Below are 11,939 nucleotides of genomic sequence, written 5' to 3'. Positions count from 1 at the left end.
CCATTTCCTCAGTGCTTCCAGGTCGAAGCGATCCTTGTCGAAGTAAGGGAAGGTCGAAGTAAGGGAATGCCTACTGGTTCTTTCCCCGGTAGTAGAGGGTTGGTAGTATCCTTGCTAATTCGTCAGCGGCGAAACTGCCTTGTGGTCCCTGTGTCCTGGATCCCATATGAGGTGGACGTCGGGCTGCTTCGCCACCTCGTTAAGGAATCTGTGAGCGGTATTTGCGTGGATGTTGGATAAAAATCCGTCAAGAGCTTTGAGTGCCGCTTGACTATTTGAGAAGATACAAATAGTTTCTTGAGTGCCATCAAGTGCTGCGGATCTAAGTTCAAGATAGCTATTATTTCAGCTTGGAACACTCTACAGTCGTCGGGGAGTCTGAAGAACTCATTTAGAGAAAGTCGCTCGCAGTGGAAATCGCCTGGCCATTCAACTTGAACCACCCATGTATATATGAAGGGAACCCGCTAGTCCCGGGATTTGTGCAGCACATTCTTCCCTCGATAGAATGGGGACTTTATAGTTTAAGGTGGGATGATCCACGGGTATACAGTAGTCCGTAACTCCCAGAGGAATGACACGGTATAAGTCCAACTTTTTGCGTTCATAGCTAGTCCTTTTCCATAGACCCGCCTCGCGTAGCCTAATGGCCGACAGTGTTGGTACCTTGACCCCCAATATCTCTACTGCCAATAGATCGAGTATGAAGTATAGGGCGTCAGTTGGTGTGGTGCGAAGATCGCCTGTAACTCAAACTTCCGCCATCCTCTGCGTTTTCCTAAGCCTTTCCTTACATATGGAGTTTGTTAGGCAGGCTACCAGACCACTACCCCGTAGAAGAGGATAGGTCTAATGACCGCTGTATACCGCAGTAGCCATCTTACTAGCCATACCCCATTTAAGCCCATTGGATTTGCGGCAAGTATAGAGTGCGATAGCCGCCTTGCTTGCTCTGTTCATAGAATTTAGCTTCCAGTCCAGGGTGTAAGCAGCTGATCACAAATCAACTGTTGGGCGATGTGACCATCAGTCCGGCCTGTGACTATCACCAGAAATACCAGGGCGAGACTGGTTACTGATCCAGCGAGAAAAGTTAGTTTTAAGCTAGAATAAACCTGCTAAACCTTCATTCACTCATGAATAAACCTGCGAGACCACTCGAAAAAGCCATCACTTTACAGTTCAGAAGTGGGATACTCTTGTGTTGGTTATGCGAAAATCGGAGAGATAGTCGGAAAATTTGGAAAAACAAAAGAGCAGAATCGTCGGCGTGGAAAGTAGGTAATTAGAAGCAGTCCCAGAGATTACTCGTTACTTGTGCGTGGCAGACGAATTCACAGTTAAGAAAAAAACCAGACAGTATACATACAAAGCGATCGTGTGTATATGGGCGTCGTGGTGAAATTGGCAGTAACGAATAAAAAGTTTAAGAAGCAACACGGAAAAAATGGTCAAGATAGCTGAACTCAAGATAGACCAGTTGAGGTTTTTGTTGAGAGAACGATATCTTGCAGCTGCGGGAACCAGAGCAGAGTTAGTGCAGCGACTAGTGGAGTTTGAGGATTCGGAATGTGGTTTGGATGTGGAGATACCATCCAGTGGAAACATAAGCCAATGACAGGAATCGATGACGTCACAAGCGGCAGCCATTTCACAACTGCAAAATGAGATGACCGAGCTGAAGAATATGATGGCGCAGTTGGTGAGCATGCAGAGGCAGAATGCAGATGCAGATACAGGAGCTAGTAGCCAGCAACGCGCAGAGGAAGGCTTCGGCCACGCATCGAGCGATGAGCGACTGAGCGACTGAGCGATTTTTTCCCGAGCGTTAATGAGCGATCGCTTTGATTGAGGTGTCCACGCACTGGGCGACATCACTTGAGATTAATTGTAAAAATGCCTTATTCTAGATAGGTTCTATGAAATCTGCTTGAAAGCCGTTATAGTAAATATAGGCAATTAAAAATTACACAGCTCCACAAAAAAAAAAAAAAAAAAAAATTCAGAGATCAGACCATACCTCCTATATGGATTTGGGGTCGCTGAATCCGAATCCGTGGTCAGTTGGCGCCATCACGTCAGGTTTTCGAGAAAATAATGGTTGAATAGTCGAAAAACGCCGTTTTTGGCCATTTTCGAAAAATCGTACCGCAAAATTCTGATGTGTTACAAACCTAATTCAAAATGGAAATGAAAGGCTGATTTGTGATCTTTAAAACGAGCTCCATGCCAAATTTTTCGCATGCACCGTTAGGACAGGGGGTGCGTTTATATGTAGGCATCTTAGCAAAAAATGTATGCCGAACACAAAAAATTCAAAATTCAGCATATTCAAATAAAACATGGTACCCGGGGGTTTTTGGGGTCGCTGAATCCGAATCTGAGGTCAGTTTGACGCCATCACGTCAAGTTTCTTCATAACCTCAAACAAATAGCGTCAACCCAGAAAACGCCTTACCTAAAATAACCAAACGCAAGTTAACCTAAATTAACCTATCTAATTCTAAGTTAACCTAACCTAAAATTATTCAACCTAACTTAATCTAAATTAATTAAAAATAGAAGCAAGATTTACTGGTCCTTGCTTCTCTTGTGATACCTCACTTGTTTGCATTCAAACGATCGACGCAGGGAACGTCGCTTACAACCTTTCTTGTCTTTCACATCATCCCGTTTCAGATTCCAGCAATAGTCTGCCATCATATTGACACCCCATTTTCCTTGATATCGCTTTTCCATATCCCGCATGTCTTGATGACACCTTTCTCCATGTTCTTCGCTGAAGTCGCCTAGTTTTTCTGGAAAGAAATCAATATGTGAATCCAAGAAATGCATTTTAACAGTCATATTGCAACCTAGAAGATCAAATTTGTTAATCATCTCACTTACCATCTTCTTGTAATTTGGGCTCTTCTTATTCCCTAGAAAATTTTGGCAAACATCGCGAAAACTTGTCCATGCAGCTTTCTCCGTTTTCGTCATATGATCTGTAAAATTACCATCGTTAAATAGTATCCGAATTTTTGGGCCGTCAAAAATACCTGCTTCTAATTTTGCCACACTGAGCGTAGGCATTTTTTTTGCGATGTATTCAAAACATTTGCCAGTCTTATCCAAAGCCTTGACGAACTGAGTCTTTAGCCCAAGTTTCAGATGTAAAGGTGGCACTAAAATTTTTGATACATCTACGAGAGGCGCTTTCAAAACATTAGGTGATCCAGGTTCCAAGGACTTACGTTCTGGCCAATTCTTCTTTTTATAATGATTTGATCGATCTCTGCTATCGAAGAGACATAAAAAGCAGGGATATTTGATGTTACCACTTTGCATTCCCAGGATGATCCCTATAATTTTCAAATCACCACATAGAAGCCAGTTAGATCAGAGTATTTTATTTTATCAAGAACTATACTCACGTTTTCATGCGATTCCTTCATGACTGTAGAATGAGCTATAGGTATCGGAGCTAGAACGTTCGTGTTGTGGAGTAGTATAGCTTTTAGACTGCGAATTGATGAGTCTATAAAAAGACGCCACTCTGTCGGCTTATATACATTATTATTTTTTTAACTATTTATCAGTCCGCTGATATTGTCACAATATACTAAATGTAATGTTTCATCTTGGATAAAGAATTTCCTCAGTTCTCGCTCACGATTTCTATATACAGTAACGCTTGTTCCTTTATCCAAGAGATTTTTGAATTTTAGCCTTGACGCCAAAAGCTCATGTGCTTCCTTTGACAAACCCAGCTCTCTACCTAAATTGCTCAATTCAGATTGACTGAATTTTTGCGGTATTTCATTCCTTTTTTTGAATTCTTCATCAATTGATGCCACATCACTGTCTCCATCGTATTCTTCTTCGCTTGCATCAGGTGCTGGATCATCGGAGACTTTTTTACGACGACCACGTTTTTCCAAACCTGAAGCGTTAGCTGGTTTCACTTTATCTGTGTATATATACTTAATTTGATGTCTGTTTTTGGAATTAAATCCCGCTGTAATTGTCATACAGAAGAAACAATCTTCTCTTCTGTCTGGCCTGCTCCATATAACTGGTGATGTGATATTCAATTTTGTAAGGTCCTTAGAATTGTGACATATTCTCATAATGTTGAAGCAGTTGAAACAGACAATAAGAGGGACCCAGTTCTCATTTTGATTTGAAATTTTAGATGAATAACAATATTCGTATGCGTCGTGGACAGTATCGTTAATTTTTTTTCGAAACTTAGAAGCAGAAAACAACCCGCAAACATAGCAGAAACTGTCCGGTTTGCTTACATCATCGTGAACGTGTCTTGTAGTGTTATACTCCGTAGAAGCCAAGGACTCCACATCTACGAAGCTGCGGCCACATGATGACGACGCCTGCGGGCCCGCTTGCTCACCCTGACCAGCCGCCGATACTGGGTATACCTGCATCGTAACTTTTTTCCGTGTGATTGCCATGACGGCTCTAATATCGTTGTCTAGGGTCTTTGCCGGATCTGCAGATGACTCCGTTGCCCGCCGTCAACCACGTGGAGGTGCCCTAGTTTGCAAACACACGAAACACACTCTTCACTTTTTTTGAGGTTATGAAGAAACTTGACGTGATGGCGTCAAACTGACCTCAGATTCGGATTCAGCGACCCCAAAAACCCCCGGGTACCATGTTTTATTTGAATATGCTGAATTTTGAAATTTTTGTGTTCGGCATACATTTTTTGCTAAGATGCCTACATATAAACGCACCCCCTGTCCTAACGGTGCATGCGAAAAATTGGCATGGAGCTCGTTTTAAAGATCACAAATCAGCCTATAATTTCCATTTTGAATTAGGTTTGTAACACATCAGAATATTGCGGTACGATTTTTCGAAAATGCCCAAAAACGGCGTTTTTCGACTATTCAACCGTTATTTTCTCGAAAACCTGACGTGATGGCGACCAACTGACCACGGATTCGGATTCAGCGACCCCAAATCCATATAGGAGGTATGGTCTGATCTCTGAATTTTTTTTTTTTTTTTTTTTTGTGGAGCTGTGTTATACAAAGGCGTAGGTTTGGCGTTCATCCCATAAATCGATTGCGAAATGAGTAAGGCGAGTTTCATCACTTATTCAAAAATCTTCGAAACCATCCAGATCCATTATGGCAATACTTACGCATGTCAATCGATTCATTTGACTTGCTGTTAAGTAAAATTGAAAATGAAATAAGTAAACCGAGATCAACAATTTCAGCTGAAGAACGATTGGTTTTATTATTAAGGTAAGTTTGTAAGTTGTAAATAAGTTTATTATAATACTAATGCTATACTTATGATGATAATAAGTATTATAAATGATATAATGATATAAAATAATGATATAATGATATAAAATATATATGTAAGTAGTAGTTAATTGTAATATTTATTCCTTATTTTTAAGCTTAGCCATAATTATATTTTGAATATCATTTCTAACTTCCAACTTTTCTATGTCCGTAAATTTTTGAAAAAAAGGCAAAAGTGATTTAAAAAATAATAAATCTTCATTTTGGTTTTCTTCCTCTAATTTTTGTTCTTTTCCGATTTGACTTTTCAACATTTCCAGTCGCTCTTTTTCTATTTCCAAAAATTCTGTTTCCAAATTCATTTTTCTTTTTCTGGGCGTCGATTTTCCTACTGTACTTGTAGATGACATCACAGACATACATATTACTTTCATCGTCCTGAAGCATTTCTAAAAGCATTTCATTTATGCTTTCGTCGTCCTGCTGCAAATTGCCCTCAGTCGGATCTGGAGCAACTGTCTTTTTTTAAAAAAGACATCAGCTCCAAGTATGGCCATTTGGTTTGAGCTTTGGATCCCGATGGTAGGCGTGGTAGTTTTTGCAACGTCCTTCTGTATGTGTCCTTTAAATTTTTCCATTTGGCCTTTGATGCGGCTCCTAAAAATTTGATTTGTATTTTGTTCATAAAAATTCGTATCCATTAATAATTTTATTTTATTTTACATTAGTTTTATTTTGTTAAGCACATATTTTTATTTTTAGGTACCTTGCTACAGGTCATTCATTTTGTGTCTTGGCATTTGCTTTTCGATTGGGAAGAAGCACTGTTAGCAAAATTATAAGCGAAACAAGCATTATAATTTGGAAATCACTCGTTAATGAATATATGCCAACACCAACAACTGATATACTTCAAAAAGTTACGGAAGATTATTATAGGCGTTGGAAGTTTCCAAACTGTCTGGGTAGCATTGACGGAAAACATTGCCAAATTAAGTGCCCAGCTCATACTGGATCACATTATTTCAATTATTTGCATTATTTTTCAATTGTTTTGCAAGGAGTGGCTGACGCTGATAAAAAATTTATAGCAATTGAAGTGGGTGGCAGAGGAAAGCAAAGCGATGGTGGGACATTTTGTGGATCCACTTTGTTTAGATTGCTGGAAGCAGGGAAATTCAATGTTCCACCACCACAAGCACTACCAGGCTCAAATATCAAATATCATTTTGCCAAACTTTTTTATTGGAGATGAAGCCTACCCACTGAAAAATTATTTGATGAGACCATATCCTCGAAAGAAGTTAAATGCAAAAACTGAAAAGTACAATGAAAGATTATCGATAACCAGGAAGTGCATTGAATGTGCTTTTGGTATTTTAACAAAAAAATGGCGAATTTTACAAAAAGATATTGAGACAAAACCTAGCATAGCCATTCACATTATAAAATGTGCTTGCATTCTACATAATTATGTAAGAGAACGTGATGGGGACAGCGATCTGGACTACATAAATACGACAGCAGAATTTAATAACGGAATAGTTTCTTCAAGAAATGTGGATATTCTTGAAGAACCGTCACATTGCAATAGAAGCAGTCAGTCAGCCATGAATGTTAGAAATTCTTTTTTTTTTTTTTTTTAACGTTGCTTTTATTTCTTGAATCTTCTCTTTGCGAGACTAACAAGAGGTGTATCAAATCTTATATTTTTAACTTAACTATCAGTCATATTGACTGATACGGAGTTAGACGGCCCTAACAATCGATTGCTGGGTTGGGAGGTCGTTGCGTCTAAGGCGGGATACGCTAGAAACCCGAGTCAATCCCCGAGCGAGAAAATTTGGGTGCGAAGACAGTTTTTCTTTGTATGATTCTTTTTGCTTCTGGATTTCGTCTTTCACTGCGAGGATGCCCAGATCCCGGTGGATGTTTTCGTCGCGAACATACCAACATACCATGCGCCAGTCGGACAGCCAAGTTTCCACTATTATGAGATGATTAGCCAGTTGGGTTGTTGCCTGCGTTGAGCATCTGGAGCGACTAAGGATAGCGGTATTATCGGCGAACGTTGACGTTGTTAGTTGTGCGCTCGTAGGAATATCCGCAGTATACAAAACATATAGACACGGGCCGAGTGTGCTTCCTTGTGGAACTCCAGCTTCGATGCTGTAGTCGCCCGAAGTAGCTGCGTTGCATCTCACTGAGAATACCCTATTGAAGAGGTATGATTCCAGTAGCTTGTGGGTGTATGTTGGCAAATACGTTTTAATTTTGTGCATGAGTCCGATGAGCCAAACTCGGTCGAAAGCTTGAGATACTTCGAGGAAAATAGCGCTGCAGTATTCTCGTTGTTCGAAGGCTGAGCGTATTTCGGATGTTAATCTGTTCACTTGTTCGATGGTTCCATGGTTTCTTCGAAAGCCAAATTGGTGTGCCGGGATGATATTGCAAGCTTCCAGATGTGGTATTATGCGAGTTAACAAGCATTTTTCAAACAATTTAGACAAACAAGATAGAAGGCTTATTGGTCTGTATGATGACGGAATTGTGTGGTCTTTTTCAGGCTTCGGTATCATTATAATGATGGATTTCTTCCACTTTTTTGGGAAATAGCCAAGATTAATGATTCCATTAAATAGTTTGCAGACGACCTCTATAGCGCATTTTGGAAGTTCGATCAGCATCTTTGGGGTCAATAGGTCACCACCGGGAGCCTTTTTTGGTTTTAGCCCTCTTATGACTTTTTCGATTTCGTTCGGCCGGAATGAAGGTGCGGCTGGCTGAGGGGAGGACTCTGGCTGAATTTCTGGCAGGAGGAATGAATTTGAGGCTGGGTTTGGCTGGAAGACACTTTGGAGATGTGTGGCGAATGTTTCAGCTCGGTCTTCGTCGCTGCGAGCATAGCATCCCGAAGAGTTTCTTATCGGGGTGGTCGTTTCAATTGGGGCGCTAAGATTTGGGTGGGCCCTCCACAGGGGGTACTTTGTGCTTGTTGGCGAGAGATTCTGGATGTACCTCAGCTGTGCATTTTCTTCCTGTTGGTGATCGGGTTGGTGATCGGGTTGCATCCTTAAGGCGTTGTTTTGAAGCTGGTGATCTGCTGTTTTGCCAATCACGACGCGGGCGCCTCTTTTCTCGCACGAGCTGTTCGATTTGCTGATTAGATTTGAAGTGTTTGTCGGTCTACATCTTTCCTATGAGGAGTAGAGATTTTAGCTGCCCAAACGAGTACTTCTTCCAGGGCGCTCGTAGTGTAGTCGATGTCCGATTCCATGTTAAGTTCCGGGGCGAGTTTTATGTGGGCACTCACGTACTTTTTGTATTTTAGCCAGTTCGTTTTTGGCGACGTCAGGCTGAAGGGGTGTTCGGTTCTTTCTGGGCTTTGAAGAAGCGTTAGAAGCACAGGCGAGTGGTCTGATGATAAGTCCGAGACTGCTTTGGCACTTATTAGATTGCGAGGTATGTTTTTTTTCACTGCAAAATCAATAAGATCTGGGAGCTTTCGTGAGTCTGTTGGCCAGTATGTGGGACTTCCAGGGGAAACGTAGTCCAGTTTATTTTTCACATTTATAATTGCATTGTACAATTGTCTTCCTTTGGGAGTCACTAGACGTTATCCCCAGTGCGTATGTTTGGCGTTGTAGTCTCCTGCGGCTATAAATCGATCCCCAAGTGAATTGTAGAAGTCCATAAATTGTCCTTCCGAGATTGAGAAACGAGGAGGGCAGTAAACGGCAGCGATTGAAAGGATTCCGTTGCTTGACTGAATTTGTATCGATGTGGCCTGCAAGAAGTTTATTGCAAACCTTTTGTGAAAATGGTGTTTAATGCGTTCTCTGATTAGAACTCCAGTTCCGCCGTGGGCTTTCCCATCTGAATGATCTGTGCGGTAGATTGTGTAGCCTCTTATATGAAAGTTGTACTTGCTTGTAAGATGCGTTTCCACCAGTAGCATAACGTCAATATGGTTTTCGGTTAAGAATTGTGATAATTCTAGTTTATGCCGTGAGACACCATTGGCGTTCCACATTGATATTCGTAGCGCCTGCATAGATTATTTAGACTGTTGTGCTACGAAAATTCTTTAACTGATTTTTTTTGGGATTTCCGAAATTAAGTTATTTGATGAAATGACTTTCACTTTAAATAAATATATACATTCATATAAACATATTAATTATAACTTTACTTACAGTGTTTTTGTTTATTATACAGAAAGTTAAATAAAAGCTTACCTGTGCAGTTACAAATAACTCCTACTTCGTTCCATTGCTTATCGGTAACATTTTTATTTTTGTACTCTTTATGAGAGTCGTTCCACAAAACGGTTCGGCTTTGAACAGCCGAAATTAAAACTTCCGCGCATATTTTCGACATATCTTGCACTTCGTCGCTCAGCGATGCTAAAAATTAAAACCAATTCTACACTGAGCGACGTCGCTCTGTCGCTCAAGAACTTCGCTCGTCGCTCAGCGCCTGCGTGGCCACTCCAACGCTGTCTCATAAGCTTTAATATTTTACGTCGCTCGAGAGAGCGTCGCTCAGTCGCTTAGTCGCTCATCGCTCGATGCGTGGCCGAAACCGAAGTCAGTCGGAATGTCAGAGGTGAAAATATTCCTACTCTTCAAGCAGCAAACAACGTTCGACATGCGTCGGTAAAAGAGATGGCGGACACTTTGCCAGAATTTGATCCAGGAGAACGCCATATCAGTGCACCAGTTCATCGATTTTGTGTCGACAAAGTGGTTGGCGCGTATCGTTGGCACGAGAAATTTTTATTACTTGCAATTTATACAAGGATCAAGGGACCAGCCAAGTTGTGGTTTGATTCACCACTAGTAGTACATACAACATGGAGAGACTTCGCGCAAGCTATGAGGGACGAGTTTGGAACAAGTCCGGATGAAGCGGAAGTCCAGTTCAACATGGCCAATGCAACCAGACGAGCTAAAGAGACAGTGAAGGAGTACTGTTTCCGAATGTCAGCCCTAGGAGTGCGGTACAATTTGAACGAAGCAACGGTTATTAGATATGTTGGCGCAGGTTTGCAGCACCGAGAGCTACAAAACAGCATTGCAGCTATACAATTTTCAACAATAAAGCAACTTAGAGAGGCAGCCGAATCTTATTTTGTGAACAGAGGCCGAGCAATAATAAACAAAAAGGAGTTCGTACTGAAATTCTCGAATATTGAGACCAAGCAAGATGGTGACACCAAGCCAGCTAAATCGAAGGATGCTAAGACGTGTTTCAAGTGTGGCGAGTTGGGACACTTCGCCAATTCGTGCTTGAGTAAGGAGCAGAAGCCTCGCTGTAACAAATGCAATACTTTTCACACAATCACAGAGAGTTGCCAAGCTGCAAGGGTGATGCGTTTAGGAGCATTAAATCAGGACAAGTTGTTCACCAGAATCGTACAAATAAATTTGAAAAACTATATTGATACTGGTAGTCAGGCTAGTATTGTGCGACAGTCAGTTGCCAAAGGATTAAATACAGATCGGCATAACTGCTGTATGAAGATAAGCGGCATATATGGAGGATCATGTATTTTTACCGAAAAAATGGTTGTACAGATGGACGTCGAAGAAAAAACTATTGTAGCGAATCTATACATAGCTGACGACAACCTTTTGCAAGAAGACCTTTTGTTGGGACAGGATGTCATTTTAAGCGCCCAGTTATTCGTTAAGTTTGAGCCAGGCGACGCCGAAGTAAAGCGAGCTGTACTGCAACCAGAAACCATCAGAAGCGAAAGTGGTACCCTTAAGCTTCTCGCTAATATGAGCAATGATCAGGAAAGAAACCAAATGCGTCTGTTGTTAAACAAGTTCGAGGATGCTTTCTCTACAGGACTCCAAGGATTAGGAAAAACAAACATCGTCCAAGCCAATATAGTAGCTGTCGAGAGCAACCAGGTAGTTTCTCAACCACCTTACCGAATTCCCGAGCCGAAAAAGGAAGTTGTCGCCAAGATGTTGGATGAGTTGTTGCAGCAGGATGTTGTCCAGCCATCTACGTCAGAGTATGCCAGCCCGGTGGTAGTCATCAAGAAGCCGAACGGTAGTGATCGACTGTGTGTTGATTACCGACGCCTCAATAAGCTGTTAAAGAAGGAGAATTTCCCTGTTCCTAATATCGAAGAACGCCTTCAGGAGGCAAAGCAATTTAAGTATTTTACCTCACTGGATTTGAATAGCGGCTATTACCAAATTGAAGTAGCCCCTGAGAGCAGAAAATTTACCGCCTTCATCACCACTGATGGACTTTATGAGTTTAAGCGACTCCCGTTTGGGTTAAAGAAGGCCCCAGCCAGTTTCAATCGTCTCATGGAAGAACTACAGATGCGCGTGCAGAAAGGAGACATGATCCACTACATGGATGACATCCTAATTGGTAGAAATTCTTTCGAGGAAATGTATGAAAAGCTTGAAAGAGTCCTTACTGTATTGCGAGATTGCGGACTAACTCTAAATCTGGACAAATGTAAATTGTACGAGCAGTATTACGTTCTTAGGACATAAAATACACGCCGAAGGAATCAGCCCGGGAGAAGTAAAGATGGAAGCCATTTCCATGTTCCCAACACCAACTAATGTTACCGAAGTACGCCAATTTTTGGGACTCACTGGTTATTGCCGAAAAATTTTCGGCGGATATGCCATAATATCA

General features: G+C 41.3%; 1 long non-coding RNA gene across 1 annotated transcript; it reads right to left on the bottom strand.

Moving 5' to 3' along the window:
* Positions 1-2,364: 2,364 nt before the first annotated feature.
* LOC122322224 (uncharacterized) lies at positions 2,365-3,178 on the bottom strand. The gene is made up of 3 exons (XR_011442162.1): positions 3,042-3,178; positions 2,890-2,987; positions 2,365-2,798 (listed from the first exon to the last, which is right to left on the bottom strand). It is a non-coding gene; the product is annotated as an uncharacterized lncRNA (long non-coding RNA).
* Between the last annotated feature and the right edge of the window lie 8,761 nt (positions 3,179-11,939).

Source organism: Drosophila bipectinata, chromosome 2L, assembly GCF_030179905.1.
Source record: "Drosophila bipectinata strain 14024-0381.07 chromosome 2L, DbipHiC1v2, whole genome shotgun sequence".
Classification (NCBI taxonomy): Eukaryota; Metazoa; Arthropoda; class Insecta; order Diptera; family Drosophilidae; genus Drosophila; species Drosophila bipectinata.
Note: the sequence above shows the minus strand (reverse complement) of the source record. Positions and strands in the feature narration are given on the sequence as shown.